This window comes from Mixophyes fleayi, chromosome 7 (genome assembly GCF_038048845.1).
Source record: "Mixophyes fleayi isolate aMixFle1 chromosome 7, aMixFle1.hap1, whole genome shotgun sequence".
NCBI classification, from domain to species: Eukaryota; Metazoa; Chordata; class Amphibia; order Anura; family Limnodynastidae; genus Mixophyes; species Mixophyes fleayi.
In genome coordinates, this window is record NC_134408.1 from 148,914,419 (window position 1) to 148,941,998 (window position 27,580).

Consider the following 27,580-nt stretch of genomic DNA (forward strand, 5'->3'; position numbering starts at 1 on the left):
TCTGAAGGGGTGACAAACAAAAAGAATTGCTGCTTGCAATCTCAACTTAACCTGTATGGATCCTCACATAAACAGTTCAGTATAATGAAGTCAGTGATCTCAATCCTTAGTGTAAAATGTCCAGATTGTTTACTTTCCACAAATCATGCCAATGTTTCATCCGTATATTCTCATAAACATGTGCTGTCTTCCTCCACAATGTGTCACAGCTATATGCCTCTAATACCTGCTAATTCTATTCCTCCTCCTCACCGAGATGTTGTATACATAGGAAAAAATAGAAAGGGGTATCCCGTGGTGTAATAACGTAGGCTCTTTATTATTAAAATGAATATAAAATTAAACACTCACATTTAGCGTCTAACTGATGTGCATATAAAGGTTTCTCTGGCCGCTATTCCTAAGCCATGCGATGGTGCCCCGTAGCTATCACTCAACCACGATAAGCAGGACCGAGCTTCAGATTGCCCGGGGAATCTCCGCGGCGTCAGAGGGGGCGTGGCCTATTTCATGTATGCCTCCAATTGGTCCCAACACGTCACTGGGAGTGACTCTATTCGCTCCATAAGACGCACACACTTTTTCCCCCACTTTTTTGGGGGGGAAAAAGTGCGTCTTATGGAGCGAAAAATACGGTAAATCAGTCTCTAAAACCCATTCGAGTATTTTAGAACTTTCAGTTCTCAAGAGATTTTGTCTTTTAAATGTTTTTCCATAATTTACTCCTCAGTTTACTTGAAAATAGCAGTCAGGGAATATATGTGTACTGAGAATTACTCAGCTTTTGCATTAATTATAAGGAGAATGTGGATGTTGATGTGAATTGTGTCTGAATATGTGGAAGTGAAGTCTGATCCTTTATCCGTGTCCTAGAGGTGATCCGTCTCGGCCGCGAGTTGAATGTAAAATTCCGTCTAAAGCGCAGACGTCAACTGCATCGGAAACAAAGACACATCTTACACAAGTGGTCCAGTGTGCAGTATGATGTAGCACATGCCCTTGTGTTTCTAACTCCCATTGTCCCATAGACTGTAAGCTTGTGAGCAGGGCCCTCTTACCTCTCTGTCTGTATGTATTACCCAGTATTGTCTTATAAATGTTTGTTCCCAATTGTAAAGCGCTACGGATTTTGCTGGAGCTATATAAATAAATGTTGATGATTGATGATGATTGACCAGATGCATCTCTGATTATCACTATTACCAGTTTGTGACTCACACTAGTGATCGAGCACCCGCAAGTTTCCAGCCTCAGTCTACATAAGTTGCATTTGCACCAACACACTCATAATGTATTTTGGCTATGCTTACACACCTCCATCATACCCCGTTCCGCCTCTTGTGGAGCCGTAAGCGCAATATGTTCCCGCAACCGTAACAAGGGCTTTGTGCGCGTGTGCAGAATTAACAAACGTATTATACGCAACATTCTGCACTATACATCCATCTCTACATGACCTCCCTGTATTTGTAGGTTTCCATCTCATTGGATTTATAGTCTATGAATAATGCCGGATAATCGTGGTGTGGTGTACTTGGTGTAGGACTGAGAGCCAAACTCCACCAGCAAAGCGTTGGAAATTTTGCAGCCAAATTCACCACTACTGTGTGAGTCATTGGTTACAAGCAATGCTGGCATTTTGTTCAATATTTTCCATTTATCATCATCATCATCATTATTATTATTTATTTATATAGCGCCAACATATTCCGTAGCGCATTACAATTGGGGACAATCACAGTAAACTAATAAACAAACTGGGTAAAACAGACAAAGAGGTGAGAAGGCCCTGCTCGCAAGCTTACAATCTATGGATAGAAAACCACATTCAGGGGTTAAGTTGAATGCAAATTGCGCTGTTGGCGTAGAATACGTTTCTTTACTCATGTGCAAAAATCACAAATCACTAAATCCAAAACCAGTGCTTTGTGCGCACGCTCAGGTGTATAAAAGCGTATTATGCGCCAACAACGCCATTTGCGTTCAACTTGACGTAAGCCCCTCAATAGCTTTGAGAGTATCAGGATGAATGTTATTCTGTAGAAACAACGAACAGATTGAGTACAAAGATGTAATGCTTGGGCGATTCTTAGTCTCTCCGATTAAATCTCATGAGCCTAATTGTTTGTGGAGTGGAGAGCAAGGACGGATGAGTTCTTATAGAATACTTGTATGTCTAAATGCAAGTTGGTGATGGGACGAGATTATTACACCTTCAACTTGTATAGTCAAATATTGTTACATTATATTCTTGCAATGCATAGCATACAACGGATACACTATACCAGGTCCAGCTCCGCTGTGCCTTATTCATACTTAGGGTAAGTCCGTTTGCATGGCGTATCTTGCGTGAAGTAGCTCTGTGCATGATCTACAACGGGGCTTACATCAGTCAACGCAATTGGATGCAATTCATATCCCTACCCAAATGACACTCACAGATGTGGCCAATTCAACTTCAGGCATCTTGTAGCTTGTACGTACGTGTCTTGTAGTCATATCACTTGCACCAGTGATGACAACACGTGTGCATACCATACCAAATGCTAAAAATGCATTTTATGTACAGTATGCAAAAAGAATATCTTGCTTTATGCATTTCATGTAAAAAAAAAAAGTAAAAAAAAATATTTTAAAAAAGGTAAATTTATATTAATGATTTTAGCATTAAGAGTTGTACGTTCATTTTATAAAATATTTTTTTTGCATGTGTTCTGATGTGACTTTAATTTGCACATATATCCAGAACGTACTTCTACCCAGATTCAAATGGAAACGTATCTTGAGATCCGCTTGTATAGGAATACAGATTTTTTAAACACATGCATTCGAATATGAATCAAGCCTACTGACAGGAAGTGTGGTGTGTATTGGAGAGAATTAAACCCTCACCACGAGCAAATATAATTAGCTTTTAGTAGTTATTTTATAAGTGTTTATATGTAATGGTCTTTTAAAACCGTTCCATTTCTTTTTGTGTAATCTTGGTTCAGAGAAGAAGATTGCTATTTATCAGATGATTTTTATTTTCCTTTGATAAACAAATCAATATGGTTGGTGACTTTTCCAAGACAAAAAAAACAAAACAATTTGCTTTGCCTGGATTTGAAAACTTCTTAGATGAACACAAACTTCAGAGATATTAAAACACAAGAACGTCAACATCTCATGAAAATATAATGTTATCAATTGGAAATTCACACTGTCTGTTAAGGATGGGACTGACCTTTCCGGTAATATTACAGAAAATCATTCACTGAGACACCTTTAAACTTGTTTTTAATATTTGTTCTGTCAATCTTCCTTTTACAATTTATTATAAAGGGCATCATACGAACGGTAAAATGGATTGTGAAATTCCACCGACTAGAAGATAATAGAGGAACTATGCGAAGAGGTAATTCACCCAGCTTAGGAATTCAGCTATGTGGCTGTTCTGCAGGTACGTTCACAGTAAATGAACAATATAGTTCTTCAGTATGACAAGGATGTCCTTTATGACAATCGCTATAATGTTGTCAGAGTTCTGCCATTCAAAGAAAAATCCAGGAAGGTCTGCGGCTATCTAAGCTGAACAGAAATGATTAGTATATTCATTTCCAGTTATTCTTTTGACTATGGGTAATTTGGGGTTATTAAATTAATTATTGCACTTGCGACCACTTTTCCTCCCCATGACGCTAGTGAATTAAATTTTAGACATATATTTTTTTTAAGCAGCATTATCGCTTGTCGATAAAATATAAACGCAACCTCGACATCACACCAGGGACTTGGGGATTTGTGGATCGTGAGCCCCATGTTCTCAATTTCCAAGTCTTCCTTTCTCCAGACCAGTTTGCTCAAGAACAAAGCAACAGAAATAAATGAAAATGTCCAGTTATATTTTAAAAACTGCATCGCACGGATAGAGAAATATCACATCTGTATACAAGGTACAAGGCAAGATTATGTATTTCAGGTCACAATGTTGCACAGTCTATGGGGTAGATTTAGCAAACCTTCTAAAAAGGTAAAGTGGAGGCATGGTCCATAGCAACCAATCAGATTCTAGCTATCATTTTTTAGCATGTACTAGGTAAATAATAGCTAGAGTCTTATTGGTTGCTGTGGACCAATGAGACATGTTTATATGTTCTCCTGCATATTTGCAGAGTCGTAGTTAAATAGCGAAATTATGACCCCAGGCGTTACATTTGTTGCAAAATCCAAGTCCCCCATAAACTATCTAGTGAAACCACTTCTAAAACTATGGCATTTTGCAAGTGCCATGCTTATTATAACTAAACTTCAGGAAACATTACGTTAGGACATGTGGAAAGTAACGTTATCTTTAGAATTGAGAGCTATAGGCCCTGGGGATGGACTTGCTCTGTTTTGTAGTAGAACACGGTACATTTCTGCATTAAATAAAATGCAGCTTAATTAGCAACGCTGAAAGAGAACATAAATGTATATGATGCAAAGATAAAAAGGAGTATTGGTCAAAGACATAAAAATATATAAAAGAATACACATATACTTTATAAACACGGCTGCAAGAGCTGAACAGTTACAGTATGTCATATTTTTAAGCAAATAACTTACATTCATTTTAAAATCAATTATCCATACTGGTAATTTAATACATTTTGCTTCTTCTCCTACATCAGTGCTACATTCAAGTGACGGTGGTTCGAGCGTCAGGAGGAGTCGATTCGGGTCATCGTTTTGTCACTTGGGCGCAGTCCAGAGCGCTATGACCCAAATAGGGGACTCCTGGCTTTAATCTTTGCTTTTTTTATGCTGTTAATTTTTAAAAAATGAAGTTATTTTTTAAAATAATTAAAATGTAATGTTTCCTTATAAATCTTATGGTATGATTTTCCACGTATTTTAGTCATTTATGAATGCGGCAGACGCGGTACATAAATATATTACGGTAAGGAAGTGTGAAAAACACAACTTTATTATCAGTAGTGTAACTACAGACAGCTCTAAATAAGATCCATCTCTGCACCTACAAAATGGTGATGGCAGCTTACAGGGTGTGGCTTAGTTACGCGATTCTCCAAGCCACACCCCCACCTGCCCCAGGAGCTTGCGGAAGGCCAATTGACAAAGTAAGCAAGTATGACCTAATCTAGTTGTCTGCTGTTGCGGATGTCATACTCTCTATGTAGAGTTTTCCGCAGTTACTCCTGACATACAACCGCCGTAACTGGAAATGATTTTGTGCTAGGCGCGTCTCAAAATGTGCGCGACAAAGTCTACACATAAATACTCTTTTGTCTTAGGTGCGCTTTTCTAACGCACATTCTGAGGCCCATAAGCTACAGTAGATGAACCAGTAATTTGGTTTAGCGCCCTTTCTGTTTTCATGACGGAAATTTCACTCTAGAGAACCCCCAGCTGGAGGTTATCGGCCCAGTAAATAAATTAAATGTTATGGACTCTCTTACAGACTGCGTATTGACATTTTGTTATGTATTAAGCTGTGAACTAATTACTCAGTAGCATACATGACAAAGCTTGTGGATGGTGAGGATTGATCACACGACCCACGGGGGGTCAGTAAGCGCAGTCTCACTTCCTGATGCATTTGTGAACATGAAAATGAGGAGGTGAAATAGAGTTTCTTCCTGTTTTGGAATGTTTTGAACCTATTTCTCACAATGCAAATATTATAAGCCGATTCAATTTTTCCACGTTATTCTAGGAATAACACAGTGGTAAAAGTATTACTGTTAATGCAGTAATTTTAACCCCCCCCCCCTGCCCCCTTGAGGGCTGCGAGCAAAAATCAGCGTTAAAATTACCATATTATCAGTAATACTGTGCACTTTTACCGTAGTAACGGTAATAGTGTGCAGGCTCCAAGCCTGGGGCACTGTATAATTGAGGTGGCTGGACCCTGCCCCCGCTTCACACGGCTCTGCTTGAAAAGGGAGAGCTGTGTGCACCTAACAGTAGTACACGCAGCATTGCCCATGTATATTATGGGGATAGGAAGAGTTGGAGAGCAGCCAAGCACTGTCTAATATATAGCCACGCCCCCATGCATGCTGGTCACGCCCACTGGCGGCGTGGTGTGGAAACTCCCCTCTACAAATCCTGCGTTTGCCCCTGCTAGCGGTGAGAAACCAGCTTAGTCAACCCCCGGGAGATAACCACCGTCATGATCACATTGCATAAAATGAATAATAAAACATAGTATCAAAAAGTTTAATCCAGTTAAAAGTTGTTTACCATGGTGTTCACCGTTGTATCAGGCAAATAATATAGTCTCCTGCCATCGTTATTTCATGTTTTTCACATGTCTGGGTCATCGTACTGCTGGTAGGATGGAGCCCTCATCAGTCATCATTGATTGTCTAAACCGATACTCATCAGGTCCTCACTCAGACATGTTTATTACATGAAAAATCTCTTTTTTTCTTGATCCGTCATAGTCCAAATGGAAAACCGCCCAACAAGTCTCCATAAAAAAATACCCCCCAACATACTACGAATAACCAGCGATTGTAAGTCCAAATAAAATAAAAATAAAAAAACTATGTCAGGCCAAGAAAGACGAAGATTTGAAGATTTTCTTTATATTTAATAAAAGGATGATGACTGTTTGGGGAGTATTTATTTCAATTAAAATTTGTTTTACTTTTCTTTTCATGGACAGAAGTCTTATTATACTGGGAGACCTGGGTGACCAAAGTGCCGTTCCAGGAGTCCCGATCTTGCTGATTTCCCCGGCCCCCACAGACCGTGGAGCAAAAGGGTCACAGATGGTGGATGGGTGCACTGTACTGTACTTGTGCTCAGGTCTGCCTTGACGTCGCTGCATTGGTAGATTATAAAAGGAGATGCTCCGTTACATGCCATCATCCACGGCCATATCTGAGTCGGATAATTATATGGGGAAATTGGGGGCACTTGACTGCAAGGAGCTATTAGTCCACAAGGGGATACCCCATAGGCTGTGTGTGCAACACGGCTTAAGTCCAGACTGTGTGTAGGACACCTGCTATTCCTGAGGCTGTGCGAGCGGCCTGCATGGTGGGAGGAAAGAAGCAGTTCCCGCTCTGCACCCTTGTGGCGGGGTAGGAACACTGCACTTTGCACAGAGTGATCTCCACGTTGTGCTGGAGACCAGTCCAGACCGCCTAGTGCTGGGGATGGTTGAGGATTTGGGATGGGGGTGCTTGATGCCCATTTTTTACTTATTATTATTTTTTTTACTGTAAACATTGCAGAGATGCCAACCTATGTGTCCGTGCAGAAATCTAAGCGTATTCCTGCAAGTCAAGACACACGGAACTCAACTGCGACAGATAAGCGTTAAGTCATAACACATAAGTGAGCAGCGTCTTGTGCAAAAATAATTAAATTCTCTACTTAATAAAAGAATAACTTGTTAAACATGCAAAATAGTCAGATGGTCTGTGTGGCAAATAAGTCCCCCTATCCTAAACCTAACATTGGTTAGATACACCCTCTAGAGGTGTGTATCTAGCAGCTGCATCTCCAGTGGTCCTACCATATGCAGTCTTCTGAACTCACTAGGGCAAGTGGATTTCCATTTTAGCAATCTTAAACCACTTTCCTCAGACATATGGATAAGACTGTATATTCTAATGCTCTGACATTGGGGCAATAAGAGGTACAGGTACCAGTTATATACACTGTGCTAGAGAGTGTATCTAACTAATGATTAGAGATAAAAAAAAAATATACTAAGACATGCTCCAAAATTCATAGTAAGCAGCACTTTGAAGTGATGTTTCTACTTTTCCCGACACACCCAGACTCACGACATCCCCTAATATCGCAAATGGTCACGCACAGCATCTACAAGAAGGCCCAACCCAAACATCAGGATGGAGTTATACATCTGTGCGCTGCTCCTTCACATTTATTCCGGTGTCAGAAATCCCCCCCCAGAGGGATAATCATATCAATATAATAATTGTTACAGTATTATACAATGATTTAAGCACAGTATGAATCACTAAGGACTCTTCCCCAGACAGTTGCTTGTGGCGTTTTTACATTCTGAACGCAAAGGAAAGAGAAACGAAGGCGGTTTTAGTCTCTCCGGCGGGATCCTTGACTCTGGAAAGTGACATACAGATTTGAGATGATTGCAGGAAGCGCAGCAGCGCAGTGCATGCCAGTTTCTGAGAAGCCCAGAGGCTTTCTTCTCCTGTCAGAGGGAGCTGATTTTGCTTGCAAAATGCCAGTGTGATAAATAGAACTGCACCATCTCAAATAACAACTTAGACTTATTCCAAGAGGAAAAATGACAGTACTTTTTTTGCTTTATTGCACTTTATCACACCACCGTAGCAGAGTTCTCAGCACTAAATCCTCGCTCTCCGTACCCTAATGAGAGAATTATTCTGGATATGTAAGTTTTCATTCCGTGAAGTCAATGTGGACGGGATCGAGGGAAAACCACTAAGATATAAGTTATTTTGCTGATCAGAGGTGAATAATCATTTCTAACCTCTATTTCTATCTGTAGAAATTCTTTATATACAACCAGTCAAAAGTACTTTACAAGTTTTGGAGTACAGTATTTGTGTGTTCCCTTACAACCATGTTATAAGCTTCATTCAAAATTTTGCGTGACATTTATTTTTTTCACCATCACAGTCCTTAGAATTTTTGTAAGGGATTAGATATAATTAATGAGATAGAGCTAATTAAAATATCAATGTTTGGTAATTTATAGCGAAGTGGCGTATTCTGCAAGTCAGGCTTAATTATTTACATATTTCATATGCCCTGCGTCTCCATAAAAAGGTTTAAAAAGGATCGAGAAGGTATTTTATTTTTGGTTTACTGGCACCAGAAGTGGGGTTAACTGAGGTAAAGTAAGCTCATCAAAAATGCAGCAATAAGTATTTGGGTGCTATAAAATTCTATAACTGCGATTCATCAATAAAATCTTGCCGATGCGATACTAACTTGGGCCAGCCTCTACTTGTATGCGTTTGCGAGAGCTGTTTAGCCCATGCCTAGTGCAATCAAATACAAAGACTTGGGTTATCAGTTCCGCTTGGTAAAATGAATAGTTACAAATATAGGCTATAGCAAAAAACAAACAAACAACAAAAATAATATTTTAACATTTTTAAACATAATAAAGCATTTTTTTGCGGTTTTCAGCCTGAGATACTTGTTAGACAAGCAAAAACCGGCAAATATTACCTTGATACATAGGGCAAAAGCACCAATTTTCGCTGGCAATAGAGCTTAGTCCCTTTTGTAATATACCCCTAACCAGTTAATTCAATATTTTAGGCATATTGTTTTTTTGCATGGTCTGAAAACATTCTTTGTAAAGTTTTGCATTTTTTAATACCTTTAGAATATTGGGATATTAGGTAAATGTTGGTAACTTAATTAGTAACTAGTTCTACACAAGATGTCACATTTCATTTATTTCAATCACCTGTTCATCGAGTACCAGAAATAGAGGGCATAAAATCTTCACACAATGTGGGCCTGGTTCATTAACAAATGTAAATGCTGATATGTGCCGTATTTTGTGTAGAAACGCTCCGCGCGTGCTCAGAACGGACTATACGCCAGAGAGGGCAGCAATGTCCAATTCATCTTCAAGCGCAAAGGACCCTTACTACAGCCTACGATTTCAGTGGCGTAGCGCGGAGGGGACTGGGCGAAGGCATGTAGTCGATGTACAGTTAGGGTGTGCCAAGTTTGAGCGCATGCAGCAGCACCTAAATTAAGTTTTTGGACATTTTTTACGGTGGGTAAATTTCTGTCATATCACTGGCTCCAGCTACAGGTCTGGGGAAAGTGCTGATTACTAGTGATGACGGATGTGTATACAGCTAGAACATGTGTTTGTAATCAGGAGCAACTGTAACAATGTATTTTATGTACAGTAGACATTAATAACATCCTAATAAATGTATTTTATGCCGTGCTTTTTTTTGCAAGAAAAAGGTGCCGGAACTCACCTCTTTCTGCCCCCTCATTTTTTTGTAGCCCTCTCTTTCTGCCCCTCCTCCTTTTTCTGTAGCCCTCTCTTTCTGCCCCTCCTCCTTTTTCTGTAGCCCTCTCTTTCTGCCCCTCCTCCTTTTTCTGTAGCCCTCTCTTTCTGCCCCTCCTCCTTTTTCTGTAGCCCTCTCTTTCTGTCCCTCCTCCTTTTTCTGTAGCCCTCTCTTTCTGCCCCTCCTCCTTTTTCTGTAGCCCTCTCTTTCTGCCCCTCCTCCTTTTTCTGTAGCCCTCTCTTTCTGCCCCTCCTCCTTTTTCTGTAGCCCTCTCTTTCTGCCCCTCCTAATTTTTCTGTAGCCCTCTCTTTCTGTGCCCCTCCCCCGCTTTCTGTAGTCTGTACTTACCTTCTATGCTTCTGTTCTTGCTTCTCTGCTTGATCGTGGCTCCTCTCACTGGCAGCGTTGTGACATCACGACGCTGCCGGAGCCGGAAGCAGGACACACAATAAGATGCGGTGCTGCACTGTAGCAGCACCGCAGAGAAAAAAAAAATGTTAAAAACTTAATTAAACTTTGAAAACACATGAAAAAAAGGTGCCTGAACGCCGTTCTGAGTGTTCTATGACAAAAAAAGCCCTGATTTTATGTATAGCAGACATTAAGGACAATCCTCATAAATGTATTTTAAGGGGAATTTTTTTTCAAACGAAAACAACTTTTTTATTTTTTAATGTTTTGTCAGTAATGATTATACTATTAACAGGTGACATTAATTGAATAGTTTGTTTTTTACTTCTGTGCATTGTTTAGTGACTTTATATTCCACATACGTATCAGACGTATCCTGCAGTGTCTGTTAGAGCGGAGCGGACCTAGACCCGTATTCATCACCAGACGTATCCTCACATCCGTTCCTTGTTCAATACAGATGTGCGTATCTATACCCGATGTACATGCGTTTTGAAAAAAACCGCACATTACGTTCATTTTGAGCTAATGAATACGGCCCTGAGTGTTTTGTTTTTATTCTTTCCTAGTTGACTTCTAAATACTCAGGGCCTGATTGAAAGTTGCGTTGGATGTTCCTGGTCGGCTGACGTATAGATAGTTTCTAGCCATGCGCTGTGTGATTTTACGTAAAATACGGCACATATCGGCATTTATCGGCATGAATCAGGCCCACGATTTCTTCGACATGTGGAGAACATTTATTCAACATATTCTGCAAGCACCGCCCATCGCGAATGGAATGACTGAGCATCCTCGAAGACTAAAGGCGGATAGGTTAAGTATTCTTAGCGTGAGCGACTTCGCCAACCTGACTAAAATGTGTAATATTCTCCCTGTCATGATGCATCTAGCAGCTCCGCTCCTGTTTGTCAGAAATAGCCGGTTTCCTTCCTGCAGGATTATGGGATATTGAAGATTCACAGTAGATGGTCTCCACATAGTGAGATTTTTTAACAGTGCACAATCATTGTTTGGAACATTTAACAGTGGGCAGCAGATGAGACGCCGGCCGCGGGAGAATGAGATCAAAACTCTTTCCATTTATGTGATTATTTTCCCCCCAGAACTGGTCTGCAATGTCTATTCTCTTTGATTTGCAATTTGCAATATGATACAAAACAAAATGTGAAATGATCGCACGGCGGATGTGTGATTTAATCACAGCAGCGTCCGGTTTACATCGAGCGAAGATCCTAATACAATGGTGAAATATTTTTGAAACGCTTTGTATATTTTTCAGTTTTACACATAAATAGACACAAGCATGTGCGAGCGCTGGGGGTGTCTTTAGTGACGTTCCCCTCCACCTGACAATGACACTTGTACCCCTGCTGCTTCTTAATTTGGTAGGCGGTAAGTGGGGACTGCATCCTCGCCTCCTCAGACCTCACACACAGGTCGGGTTGGAGATCACGACGGGGGCCAGCGGCTATCAATGATACTGTACGCGCATTGTCATGATGTCGGCGTGCCGTGCAGAAGGTCTTTGCGCCATCGATATATAGTTCTGATACTTAATATAGGTCATAGAATTTTTTGGGTTAGAGTAAATTAAATGTTACAGAACCATCTACAGCTGGGAACACCCAGCACAAAGCCGACCCCCTCCTGTTAGATACCGCCAGAGTAACGCAGGTGTAGTAGTTACTATGAATGTTCTCCCTCTGCAAAACAGTCATTTTACAGTGACTGGGAGTGGAATTTCCCAGGGGGCACCCATCTCATCGCTAATCAAAGAGAATGGAGGACAGTGCCCTGGGGACTCGTAGTCTGTCATACTAACTACCATAAGTCTACGTCATACTTGTCTACTCTCCCGGAAATTCGGGGAGGCTCCTGAATTTCGTGGAGTCCACCCACGCCCCTTCCTACCCCTGTCACTCCTGCTCCAGGACTTCCCAGGGCAGAGGTTTAAAAAGTTGGCAAATATGGTCTTCATGTGGCTAATAGAGTCACAAATCACATGCGACGACTTCTGCCGCAAGACTAGATTTGTACCTCATTGTGTCTTCACTCACCCCCAGCGATAAAAATTATTACATATTTTGACATTTCGACTTACTCTGTACATTTGACTACTTTCTGGTTGTTTGATATTACTTGTCACTGAAATACAAAGCAGCAGACTCACCCCCCCCCCCCCCCCACCCCACATCCCATTATTAGAGGGTTAAGAAACAGAATCTTGCTCCCACTCCAGACAGAACTTTGCAGAGATATCCAGTGTAAATGTATTTCTGAACATTGTTTTTGCAAGTTACAAATGTTAATATTAGCTGAGACATCTCCAGACAATTCCTGAGTACAAACTGTACTGTGAGAAACTCCTTGTACCAGGAGAATACTACAATAGAATCACATTCCCTACACATGTAATTCGGCAATGATGTAGGATCGCACCAGACGACTTAGGTCAGCAGAACAAAGACTTTATTTAGCTGATTAGCACTAGAATGGCTGCTGTATACAGAAGATGTTAGCAGGAGCAAAGCAGCCACCGTTCTACTGCTGCCTCTACGCTGGTCTCACAACAAGCCCAGGCAGTCTAAGGCAACCTCTGCAGCTGCTGCGGAACTACAAGTTCCAGCATACACCTGTTGCAGACTTCTGAGTCTTGATGCAGTGTGAGATCCTGGACATTCGACTGTGTGAGTGTGAGCTCTCTTGGAATTTAAGGGATAAAGTCTGGTCCAATATAATATAAAGGCTGAATCCAATATAAAATACTTTTACTAACCTACAAGGCCATCAACAAAGCTGCACCAACGTACATCTCCTCTCTTGTCTCAAATTATCTCCCAACTCGGCAACTCCGTTCTGCACAAGATCTGCGTCTCTCATCCACCCTCATTACATCCTCCCATTCCCGGTTACAGGACTTTTTTCAGGCTGCACCCACTCTATGGAATTCCCTCCCTCGCACAATAAGACTTTCCTCTGGTCTACAAACTTTAAAGCGTTCTCTGAAAACCCACCTCTTCAGACAAGCTTATAATATTCCTCAACCACCCTCTTAACCTCACTACATTACCTTATCACCACCCATTACACAATTTCAAACAAGACAGCTACCCCCTGAACAACATTGTTGTGTGACAGGATCATTTAGCTTATGAGTCACTTTTACCTTTACAGTCTGGCTGGGCCGAAATGCAAAATGTAGACTTAACCTCATGTATCAAACTCCCATTATCGCATAGATTGTAAGCTTGTGAGCAGGGCCTTCTCACCTCTTTGTCTGTTTTGCCCAGTTTGTTTATTAGTTTACTGTGTTTGTCCCCAATTGTAAAGCACTACGGAATTTGTTGGCGCCATATATCATCATCATCATCATCATCACCATTTATTTATATAGCGCCACTGATTCCGCAGCGCTGTACAGAGAACTCACTCACATCTGTCCCTGCCCCATTGGAGCTTACAGTCTAAATTCCCTAATATCGACACACACTCACACACAGACTCATACAGACAGACAGAGAGGGAGACAGACAGGTAGAGACTAAGGTCAATTTTGATAGCAGCCAATAAACCTACTAGTATGTTTTTGGAGTGTGGGAGGAAACCGGAGCACCCGGAGGAAACCCACGCAAACACAGGGAGAACATACAAACTCCACACAGATAAGGCCATGGTCGGGAATTGAACTCATGACCCCAGTGCTGTGAGGCAGAAGTGCTACCACTACGCCACCGTGCTGCCCTAATATGATAAATAATGATGATGATGATGGTCTTTCGTGAGAAATAATCAATAGAAGTTTCTAGTTTCTATTTCCAAAGTCAGGAAACGTAATTCACGGGGGCTGAAACATGAAAACAGAACAGTGATTGTTTCGGCTGCATTGCGATTAGTTTGCAGTGTTAGGACAGAAGTTACAGTAGTGAAGTGAAGAGAATATAAACAATAATTTGCTGCCCATATGAACAGTATAACTAAAACTAGACAAAATAAACTTAACTTCCCCATTATTTATCCCAATGGCTCCAAGGTAAAAACATATTGCAAATGTTTTAAATTGTGGTTGGATTAACTCATTTTAGCACAAATGCAGAAATCAGCTTTTCACCCACAAGTACGTAATTATATTTTAAAGCCGTTTCCTCTACACCGAGAAACTTTCTTTTATGCTCAGACGCCGGTACAAGTTTTACAATGTGCGGCCTGCCGTAGTCCTGATTGTATTGTTCCTTTTAGTTCTATAATGACTAATTGGCCTTTCTCACCCTGAATAGGCTGTTTTCCATTGATAAAAGCTGAATGTTAAATCCATGTTTTCTCACTTTTTTTCTCTCCCTTTGTGTTTGTGCTGCTCTGGCTGTAAAATGTATCAGTAATCAGAGCTGTTTATAGTGCTCTTAGCTCAGTTCTTGTTAAGTTCACATCAATGCAGGTTTGTGTTTATCATCAGTGAAATAAATGTGTCGCTGGAGAAAGGTGATGGGACCATTTTTTACGGTCAGTTCAGTTACCGCATTGAAAGCCTCTGGGGAGTTTGCTGTTTTCTGTCTTTTCTCACTTCACAGACGGTGATAAATGCCCTCGTAATTTCTCACCTTGACTACTGCAACCTCTGCCTTGCTCTCCTAACTTCCTGCTGGGGACTCTGAAGTCTAATTCAAAGCAAATGTTACATTTATTGGAGGGTTCAATGACAACGTGATTGTTCAGCACGGTGGCTCAGTCGTTAGCACTTCTGCCTCACAGCGCTGGGGTCATGAGTTCAATTCCCAACCATGGCCTTATCTGCGAGGAGTTTGTATGTTCTCCCCGTGTTTGCGTGGGGTTCCTCCGGGTGCTCCGGTTTCCTCCCACACTCCAAAAACATACTGGTAGGTTAATTAGCTGCTAACGAATTGACCCTAGTCTGTCTGTGTGTGTGTGTGTTAGGGAATTTAGACTGTAAGCCCCAATGGGGCAGGGACTGATGTGAGTAAGTTCTCTGTACAGCGCTGTGGAATTAGTGGCTCTATATAAAGTAAATGGTGATGATGATAGTGTTGTCTCTTTCATATCATAATAAACAACTTTTGCACAGTTGTGAGCACATAGTTAACAACATGTGCAAATCCTTTACTAGGGCACTTTGGTGCACTGCAATCTCCATCATGCCTGGAATATAGTTATAATCTAATTTTTTGCATATAATCTAATTTGTTGCATACAAATGCCCTTTTATTAATTTTTTATTAATCCACACCAGAAAGTAGTTAGGATATAAATATAATCACTGCCGTACATGAGCATAGATGCAATTTAAACATGCTTGGGATAGACATAAGGATATCCTGACAAAGAACCAAGGATCAAATAGGGTTTGAGGTTACCATAGGTTAAAAAATGGGCAGACTAGATGGGCCAAGCACTTCTTATATGCTGTCAAATTCTAGGGGCTAGATTTACTAAGCTGCGGGTTTGAAAAAGTGGGGATGTTGCCTATAGCAACCAATCAGATTCTAGCTGTCATTTTGTAGAAGGTACTAAATAAATGAAAGCTAGAATCTGATTGGTTGCTATAGGCAACATCCCCACAGTTTATTAAATCTAGCTCTAAGTGTATGGAAATTGTAATAAGTAGGAATGAGTGAGTCTGCAATTGTTTTGCTTGCAGGACAGTGTGAAATACTGGCAAATAGTCCTATTTTAGTGGGCGGAAGACCTGGTTTCTTAAGATTTATAACACTGGGCCTCTCTCTCACCCCTGATCTCTGATGGCTCATATCTTTAACCTGCTGATGGTGATTTAGAGTAAAATATGTATCTGCAACAGGGGCTGGATGGCCTGGGGGGCATTGGTCCCCTGGGCTGGTCCCATATTGGGCTACCATGGACTGTTCCTAATAGGCTGGTGAGCCGAGTATCACCCCGCAGGCAAAAATTTTCCAGCCAGCTCCTGATCTGCAAAGAAGAACTACAAACTTCTAAAGGACTCAATACAAGTTACAGATGCGTCCAGTCTCGGCAGTGTGATAATAACTACTTCTAGAAGGAATAACTAATGTGAAAGGTGGAATTTAACGTGATGTCAAATCATTAAGAGCTAATTTCTGTTAATGGGTACCAATTATTTATTATTATTACAGTGCAGTTTATTTTTAAAGAACCAACATTTTACGGTATAACTTCCTTCCTTTCACTGAGAAGCTGTTAGATTTACACCATGGAACAGGAGACCCCTGACAATTGTTTGAGAGACTGGATCAATCGAGATATTTATTAGAATCAGGTCCCTCTATTACTCGTGTACACAGGTCACCGTGATTGATTATCCTCAAGGGATTACTCATTTTCGTCAATATCAGCTATCATCCACAGATTAGTGAGTTAAATGCTGTTGTGTTGTGGCATCACGTGACGTCTTTCATATCGTCCTCCGATACCTCTATAGGGGTAAAGGTATTCCCCCCCTCCCTGACGCAATTAGCATTCCCTGCCAGTCAAAGTCATTGTTAATATTTCCGGATGCTCTAACATTCTGTCCTATGTAAGTGTTATTCAGAAGAAATACTAACTCTTGTGTTCCCTATAAGTGTCAAATCTAGGGAGACCTGCAGCCAAATTTCTGAAAAATATTAAATGGGTCACAACAAAAATGACGGCACCATACAGTAACTGCCTTGCCAAAGTCCACACGCTTATGCCATTTAAAAATGTATACATTTACCTGGTGATTGCTGTCGAACTGCTATGTTATTATGTGTGCAGTTGCCTAGTAGTTGCTGCTAATCTGGGATGTTATTATGTGTACATTTACCAGGTGGTTGCTGCAGATATAGGATGTTGTTATGACTACATTTACCTGGTGGTTGCTGCATATATAGGATGTTATTATGTGTACATTTACCAGGTGGTTGCTGCAGATATAGGATGTTGTTATGACTACATTTACCTGGTGGTTGCTGCATATATAGGATGTTATTATGTGTACATTTACCAGGTGGTTGCTGCAGATATAGGATGTTGTTATGTCTACATTTACCTGGTAGTTGCTGCAGATATAGGATGTTATTATGTGTACATTTACCAGGTGGTTGCTGCAGATATAGGATGTTATTATGTGTAAATTTACCAGGTGGTTGCTGCAGATATAGGATGTTGTTATGTCTACATTTACCTGGTAGTTGCTGCAGATATAGAATGTTATTATGTGTACATTTACCAGGTGGTTGCTGCAGATTTAGGATGTTGTTATGTCTACATTTACCTGGTGGTTGCTGCAGATATAGGATGTTGTTATGTCTACATTTGAATGGTGGTTGCTGCAGATCTAGGATGTTATTATGTGTACATTTACCTGGTGGTTGCTGCAGATATAGGATGTTATTATGTGTACATTTACCTGGTGGGTGCTGCTATTAAAGTAATTCTATTGTTTTAAAATAAGCATTGCCCAATCAATTGTATGTGTTTCCAAAGCACATGGTGGTTTATTTTAGCAGATGTAAATAATCAACAATTCAATACATTATTATATTATGATAAAGTACAGTACAGCACAGCCAATACTAAAAGTTACATACATACATACCGCTGCAATCGCTGCGCTTCCATGGGTCCCAATGGAACAGTGTATCTGTTAGATAACTGTGGTCAGAGTAGACTGACCCTGGTGGGGGATGCAGCTAATATATACAGTCAGTGTTTCATTGTGAACAATAGAGATGACGTAGCTTGCTTCCATAGGTCCAGGCACAGGGTGGCTTCAGGGTAAACAGTTCATAGGCTGATTCAATCTAAGGAATCCAAAGGAGGGGGTCGTCTCTCCAGGGGGTCTGCTCCTTTCATAGCCAGCATCATACAAAGGTTTATTCCCTAATATCAATAACTAAAGTATGCAATGTGCGATCTCTTTGCCGACTGCACCGGACAGCTGCTGATGATTAGGGCTTCAACATGATATCAGGCATGACACCTTTCCAATATGATATCAGGCGTGACACCTTTCCTATAACCTAAACCTTTAATAACACTAAAATGTACATATAATCATATTATATAAACTAATAATAAACCAAATGCTATCTGCTCATAAATTACAGTGTAACGGAACCAATATGAATTGTATAAATAACTAAATATGGTAATGCTAGTGTGTGCGTGCGTATTTTACCAAGCGATCGCATCACGCCACGTGTTACGTGGCGTACGCTTCGCAATACGCACGGCAAACCAATATTAAACCAATATACTTTCGTTCATCCAATTATACGACTTCAACACTGCAGATATAGGATGTTATTATGTGTACATTTGAATGGTGGTTACTGCAGATCTGGGATGTTATTATGTGTACATTTGAATGGTGGTTGCTGCAGATCTGGGATGTTATTATGTGTACATTTACCTGGTAGTTGCTGCAGACCTAGGATGTTATTATGTGTACATTTGACTGGTGGTTGCTGCAGATATAGGATGTTATTATATGTACATTTACCTGGTGGTTGCTGCAGACTTAGGATGTTATTATGTGTACATTTGAATGGTGGTTGCTGCAGATCTGGGATGTTATTATGTCTACATTTACCTGGTGGTTGCTGCAGACCTAGGATGTTATTATGTGTACATTTGAATGGTGGTTGCTGCAGATCTAGGATCTTATTATGTGTACATTTAAATGGTGGTTGCTGCAGACCTAGGATGTTATTATGTGTACATTTGACTGGTGGTTGCTGCAGACCTAGGATGTTATTATGTGTACATTTACCTGGTGGTTGCTGCAGATATAGGATGTTGTTATGTCTACATTTGACTGGTGGTTGCTGCAGATCTAGGATCTTATTATGTGTACATTTACCTGGTGGTTGCTGCAGATATAGGATGTTGTTATGTGTACATTTACCTGGTGGTTGCTGCAGATATAGGATGTTATTATATGTACATTTGACTGGTTGTTGCTGCAGACCTAGGATGTTATTATGTGTACATTTGAATGGTGGTTGCTGCAGATCTAGGATATTATTATGTGTACATTTAAATGGTGGTTGCTGCAGACCTAGGATGTTATTATGTGTACATTTGAATGGTGGTTGCTGCAGATCTAGGATCTTATTATGTGTACATTTACCTGGTGGTTGCTGCAGACCTAGGATGTTATTATGTCTACATTTACCTGGTGGTTGCTGCAGATATAGGATGTTATTATATGTACATTTGACTGGTTGTTGCTGCAGACCTAGGATGTTATTATGTGTACATTTGAATGGTGGTTGCTGCAGATCTAGGATGTTATTATGTGTACATTTGAATGGTGGTTGCTGCAGATCTGGGATGTTATTATGTCTACATTTACCTGGTGGTTGCTGCAGACCTAGGATGTTATTATGTGTACATTTGAATGGTGGTTGCTGCAGATCTAGGATCTTATTATGTGTACATTTAAATGGTGGTTGCTGTAGACCTAGGATGTTATTATGTGTACATTTGACTGGTGGTTGCTGCAGACCTAGGATGTTATTATGTGTACATTTACCTGGTGGTTGCTGCAGATATAGGATGTTGTTATGTCTACATTTGACTGGTGGTTGCTGCAGATCTAGGATCTTATTATGTGTACATTTACCTGGTGGTTGCTGCAGATATAGGATGTTGTTATGTGTACATTTACCTGGTGGTTGCTGCAGATATAGGATGTTATTATATGTACATTTGACTGGTTGTTGCTGCAGACCTAGGATGTTATTATGTGTACATTTGAATGGTGGTTGCTGCAGATCTAGGATATTATTATGTGTACATTTAAATGGTGGTTGCTGCAGACCTAGGATGTTATTATGTGTACATTTGAATGGTGGTTGCTGCAGATCTAGGATCTTATTATGTGTACATTTACCTGGTGGTTGCTGCAGACCTAGGATGTTATTATGTCTACATTTACCTGGTGGTTGCTGCAGATATAGGATGTTATTATATGTACATTTGACTGGTTGTTGCTGCAGACCTAGGATGTTATTATGTGTACATTTGAATGGTGGTTGCTGCAGATCTAGGATGTTATTATGTGTACATTTACCTGGTGGTTGCTGCAGACCTAGGATGTTATTATGTGTACATTTGAATGGTGGTTCCTGCTAGTTTTGAAATTTATTTTGTGTACATTTGACAGATGGTTGCTGCAGACCTAGGATGTTATGTGTACATTTGACAGGTGGTTGCTGCAGACCTAGGATGTTATGTGTACATTTGACAGGTGGTTGCTGCAGACCTAGGATGTTATTTTGTGTACATTTACCTGGTTGTTGCTGCAGACCTAGGATGTTATTATGTGTACATTTGCCTGGTGATTCCTGCCGGTCTTGGATGTTTTTGGTGTTCAGCCTAGGACTTGTAGTTCCACCATGACCACAGTTGCCTATCCCTGCTATATAACTTGCCTAACCATGACTTTGAAACTGTTTTAACCACTTTGTGCTTTTTCTCTATAAGATCGGGGTTTAATAAGCTCATTGATTGAAATGTCCATACCCATTAATGGCAGCAAATGCTTGTCACACTCTATACACTAATACACTTTGGATTAGAGCAATAATGAGCTGCTATTAGCTGGATCTAAGTATGGATTTAAATGTCGGTTCACAGGTCAGAGCCAATATGCATTTCTCATTGTTTACATTATTTTCCAGACACATCTACATGCAAACGCTGTAAACTGTTAAGGATGCTCAATTCTATACTGTATACACTGAGCAATTAAGTAAATGTTTAGCTCAAATAGATAAGTTTGTTTATTGCAAAGTTTTACGCTGTCAGTTAATACTTAACAGATTATTTTTTTTTTTGCTAAAAAAAAAGCCTCAAATTCAAGAAGATTCACAATTTTCTCCAGAAAACGGTCTGGTTCCTATTGATAACATCTGCTATTTATCCCACCCTCGGGATAAAGTGTGCAATATTTAGTAGGATGACAAGAGACAAGCAATGCATATGTATCTCAGTGTATTGAGGAATAGGTGTAATGTTCAGTTATAGATCACTTTTCATTATGAGAAAGGAGGTTAATTCATACATGTCCCTCGGCAAACTCTATTAAGTGCTTGTAAGGGAGACTTATCCATGTGTGTAAGTAAGACGGCATTGCTCAGTGTTCCAGTACTTGCATTTCAGACACCAGCAGAGTTTAAGCACTGCAGTCAATGCCATTTATATCATCTGCAATAACTTGCTCTAGCGACAGTTATTAGACTTTGAATTGTGCACTGGACCAGTTCCCGTACATCAAACGCACCTCTCTCACATTACATGACACTAGAAAGCATTTACAGCCATAATACAGGTGCAACAAATTGATCGTTCAACAGCTTGTATTGAATTTTTAAAAGCAGCTCTTTGTATCATGCAACAGGTAGATATAGATACGACCTCATCAGAAGACACGGACGGTCTCTATAGTGGGCGCCCGTGCAAAGCAGCAATAGGCTTGTGAGCGCTTTTCAATATTATGCTAACAGGATGTTTAAGAGCTAAAGCTTAGTGTTTCCTTGGCAGCAAAGCTACCTTCATAAACACCTCTTATTTTAATTTGAATTAGTTATAGGGTGTGTTGGGTTTACGACAGTGGCTGCAGATGTACGATAAGACAATCTGATAGAAAACCAACGGAAAGTCACTATTTTCAAAAGCACCATATTACAGGTCACTGTCCTGACTTTTAGCCACAATGAGGATACAAAGTGTGAAATGTATCAAGCATGTGTCAGGAACCCCTCCAGCCAGCACAACAACACCCGGAGTCTGCTCTGGAAGTCAGGTGTTCACTGGAGCCCCTAGTGGTGGGGACAGACCTGGCCGCAGACTAACAGAGGGTCGTGTGATGTGTACCAGCTGTGGAGAACCCAGGAGCAGAGGGTTATGGCAGACAGCGTATCCAAAGAACAGGCTGAGGTCAGGGGTCACTTGCTAGATAGAATCGGCAGAAAACACGCCAGGGGTCGGGGTCACGAGCAACTCAGCAGTATCAGAGGTTCAAGCCAGTAGGTCAAGGGCACAGGCAAAAAGACAAGTCCAAGATACAGGCAGGGGTCATACACGGCAAACGGAGGTACAAAGGTTAACACCAACAGTACAGCAGCAGGCAGCAACACAGAAGTCTGGAAGCTATAACCGGCAGGGAGGCTAAGCCCTCCCTGCCTTAGATACAGAAATAGACCAATGAGAGCCTTGCTCTCTAATTACACTCAGGCTGGCCCCATGATTAAATAAATTAGCCCGCAGGCTTGCCCAAGTATTGCACACGCGCCCGGCTGCCCCATAGTGCCGGAACGCGGCGCTGATTTGAAAAGCGTCCGACCATTGCTACGGCAATGGTTGGCTAGCCCCTGGAAGTGACGTCCCGGTCGTCATAGCGACGCCGGGACGCGGGTAGGAGAGTCACGGCGGCTGGGCACCGCCGCGGCTCGTAACTACATGCTGTTAGAGCTACGTTACCATTCAGAACATAAAAGGAGGGACCACCAATGTATGAATCATGGAAGCAATAATTATTTTTCAATTAACATGGCAAAATTTATTTATAATTAACTTATGGATGCAAAATTAATTTATCATAATTAGGGGCAAACTTATTGTTCACTATATTAAGCGGGCAGAATTATTTGTTAACAGGGGCAATAATTATTTATGATAGAAGCAACACTTCTTATTTCATGATTCATGATTAAACCGCACACTTGTGGCAGTACAGCCAGCGTATAGATAAGCACAAGTGCATGCTGGCACTTGTAGTGCTAAAAGTGTAGCATAAATGGTATATTTTTGGGCAAATACCCCTTTGTGCATTTATTTACATATGCCCCTCTCTCTTTCTAAATGGATGTTTAATTGCAAAATAAAGCAATTTTACCTGCAGTAGAGAAGGGTGGGGTACAGATGGAGATGGGAGAGGGCATTTTTGGCACACGCTACAAAATCTTTTGGGAAAGGGTTTATGACATGACGTAATGACACAAACATGACGTAATGGCATGTCATATTACAGCGGGGACGGGGCCAAATGCAGCGATTCTCTGGGAGTCGCTGCATTTTGGATCTAATTCTGCCCACTTCACTAGGAAGAGGGCAGATGTGGGAGACTGCCATACACTCCCGGGAGTCTGGGAGACCCACCCCGAATCTGGGAGTCTCCCGGACATTCTGGGAGAGTTGGCAAGTATGCAGTAATCATTTCAGATTAGAACACGGTCTATAAATGTCCCTGGAATGTAAAGATGTATCATGATTTTGTCAAAGTGGATTGGAATACACAGGCAGTTTCCCTGTAGTTCATTTAAATATCATATAAGCAAACCTAGGGCGTGCAATAAGCTATGTGCTGCTCCTCACAGATGCCATCTATTACCCAGTTTCTCTCCACGTTCGTGAATAGCACCATCTTCACAGGCAAACCGGACACAGAGGTGAAATAAATTCTATGTCGAAATAAGAAGTCTTCATTTTTCCCATATAAAACACAAAGGCTGCATCTCCCACCGCAGCACAGCTACAAAGGGGTTTGTGATGGAGATTTCTGCCTCCTCCTCTGTATAAAACTGCAGAGGACACAGCACACAGCTTGATGTCTACGTCTAATGGGCTTCTGAACATTGCTGCTCCGTTCCAGAGGGACAATGCCATTAGTGACTGATCCCTTATAGTGCCTTGTGCGTTGTGTGGTGATTAAACAAAACGGTTCTGTGGGAACTCTGCTATCCTAAGAGGGAGCATTTTATTCTGCACGGTTTCTCCTGATCAGGCAGCCTCCAGCCCACACAGCGGGAGAACTGGGAGGACGTCGGCCCAGGAACGAGCACAGGGCGGACAGAAAGCTGGACGTGGCTGCTGGGTCAGAGGAGAAATCTCGCTCCTTGGCTGCTCCCTCTCTACTCCTTCTGTGCGGGCTGAGGGCATCCAGCCCAGGAGAGAGCGCAGCGCATACACAGCACTTTACAGTCATTCCTCTCTGGATGAGCAGAGTTCTTGGGGGGATCTCCTTCTTTTTCTTCTAACTACATATTGTACAAGGTAAAATAAATAACATCAGGTCCTGGCCAGGAAATACTCACCCCGAGCACCTGGATAACAATCACTTCTCTGCTACTGGCAAGAGAATCTTTCATCTAAGACACCTCTGTCTCATTAGCAGCTGATTGGATGTTGCAGCCAATCAATCAGCTACTGATACAAGGATGTACTGTAGGACAGCGTGAGCGGGAACATGTCACCCAACATTGTGATTACCTTATTATTGGGATTATGGGAGATGTGTGGCCTGTTTTGACTGCTAGAGGGACACACCGTGGGGCCACTGAAGTGTATCAGGTTGTCCATCACTGACCTACATACATGTGGCCATACATACACACATATGTACAGTTATACCTAAATGAATACATATATCCATACCTACATACAGTACAGTACATTCATAAATAACTACATACATCTAACGAGAAATGTACCTCACCCAGTTGTCTACCGCTCAGCGGATGGTAAACAATCCTGATAATTATCACTGCTTACTCTAAACGGTCACAGACTAGTCTATGATAACTTACAGTATAATTTGTCTGTGATCATGTTATTGCTTTTTAATCATTTTTATTGATTACACCAAAATGATTTATCAGGTTGCAAATTTGCTGAATATTGCAGACAATTGTCATTGGCGCAGAGTGTTTCAATCTGATAGAAGCGCACGTTTTCTTTTTGTTTAAATGCCCCACATGTTCAGTGACGCTAGCACTTGATGGGCAATTGTAGCCCCATGTTTGTAAGATACTGTTGATGTAATAATAGTGGATAAGTTCTCTGGAGACAGCAGAGGACTCTACAGTAGACTTTACAGATCAATGCTGGTATCTCTGGGCTCCCAACTTCCCTCCATCCGCTCTGACTGTTCCTGAGATTATACATCCTGCTCTAGAACACGCATCTATCATGGGTGCAGGGGCTGGCTGACAAATTTTATCATGACTTGGCTCAGCAGACTATTAGGAACATTTTAGGGAAAGAAATTGAAGGTAGCCCAGTGACCCTGCCCAAGGTAGCCCATTACGGGACCGGCCCGGGGTGCGGAGGCCCCCTAGCCCCACAGCACAGCCAGCCCCTGCGAGGGTGAATGATGTGCAGTGCACATGGAGCCATGAGTCCAAGAGGTCCCTGTGGCCTCCATTAAACCCAGTGTGTCACAGCCAGGCAGACCTCCGCCACGGTATCCGTGCCCGCTCCTCCTCCTTCCACAAACTGAATCCAGAATGTGAACAGACAGGAGCGAGATGACATCACCGTGGCCCACCCACCACGCCTTAGTTACATTGTTTCTGTACTCATGAACACAGGTCCACATCCAATAAATCAGGGCTGGTGTTGCTATTAGGCGAATTAAGGAGATCGACAATGATGCCTACATTTTAGGGGAAGCCTAAAACATTGAATGAATGACATTGTCACTCATTTAGTGCTTTTTATTTTTCCCTGCTGCCCCCTCGCTCTGAGCTCTGGCCGCCTGGGGGATTTAAATGACACAACCCCTCTTCTTTATTGGCTGAAAATGTGTAATAATTACATAAAGTTGTACGCGCCCTGCGCGCCTCCTAACTGTCGTATTGATGCAGCAATGCAGCACCACGCCCCCACCGTGTCTCTGACGTAGAGGAGACGCACTGCGCGGGAGGCGGTGCATGTGCAGTCCTCTCTTGTTTAGGATTTCAATTCTGCTTTGCTCGGCCGCCATTTTGACTTGCATAAACACGTGCGTGACGCTGGAAAAAATAGAAGCAGTTGTGCCATTCCTCTGGGTTACTCTTCAACTGTTAATTATCTTTTATGAGTCATCAGAGTTTCACGGATTTTACTTACAATGTACGACATAATCAGCGCATTCCACCCATTCAGACGTGTTTAACGCCCCGTGCAGCTGACTGCACTTGTACTTTAACTTTTCCGTTACATTTACGCCGTATCTCCGCTACAATATTTCCTGTACTCCTTTGTAAAACCTTTCAGCGTTCATTCCATTTCCATCTAATTGTTTAATTCCTTCACTTGGCTGTAATCCGTCAAACATTTCCCATCTATTAAATATAATGATGTGCTTTATTGGGATAACCAGATGTTTGTATCTAGAGGGAGCAGATGCCTTTACTTCTTATTGAAAGGTTATAAACCTATTTACATTAGCAATAGCCCACCAGTATTTAAATCATACATCAAATGAATTGTTCCCGCTTGGAACTACCAGTAATGTAACTGCAGCGCAGAAGACCGGTGACTACAAGGATGGATGAGGACATTTTATTTTAAGAACATATTCAGCCGGAGTAACTAATTGCTCCTGATACTTAACAGCTCTCTTAATGTCCCAGAATACACAGCTGCAGCTAATGCATCAATGTTTAGTTAGCAATAATGGTGGAACTACAGGGGGGAAGGGACAGCTGCTATAAGGGATGAAGGTGAGGGGGCCTGACAATGCTGGGTGTCACCCCCTTTAAGGCCCCATCTCTGCTGTCAAAAAATGCCAGACCGTGGAAGCTTAAGAGGCCTGAGAGCCGGTCCGGATCACCCTTATAAGGCCCCCTGGAATCACAGTGCAGAGTCGAGAGTCTAGGTCAATAATACCGCTTTCATACTGCCGCCCAGGCAATATTGCCGGGTATATGAACTCAGGATATTGCCGAGGGACAGAGAGGGGCAGAGGCTCCTTCAGTGTACTCAGCTTTAATATCCTAAGACACAGCAGATAGTCAACACACCCCTACAGCCTGAGGCTATTCTGTGGGCATAAGATAGAGCAGTGGAGTGTCAGGGGGGTTGATGGAGGAAAGAACAGGCTGAAGTAGGAGGTATGGTTCCTGCCAGCTGATGGAAGATGGAGACCGGGGGAAAGGCTACGAGGACCCTTGTTCCTCTTCCTGTGGATAAGTTACTCCAAGTCTTGTGAATCTGTGCGTTCGCCAAAAGCGAGACGACAGTGAAGCTGGACCACTGCCCTGCTGGCAGTCACTGGGGCTTCGTACTCCTAGAAAAGCGTAAGCTTATAGTTGGATTTACCAAGGTGGCCATAATAGGACCGGTATTGTACTGTATGTACTACTCTCATGTCCATTGTGCATACCTGTAATTGTTACTCCTGTGCACATGTTGGTTTTGTGCCTGTT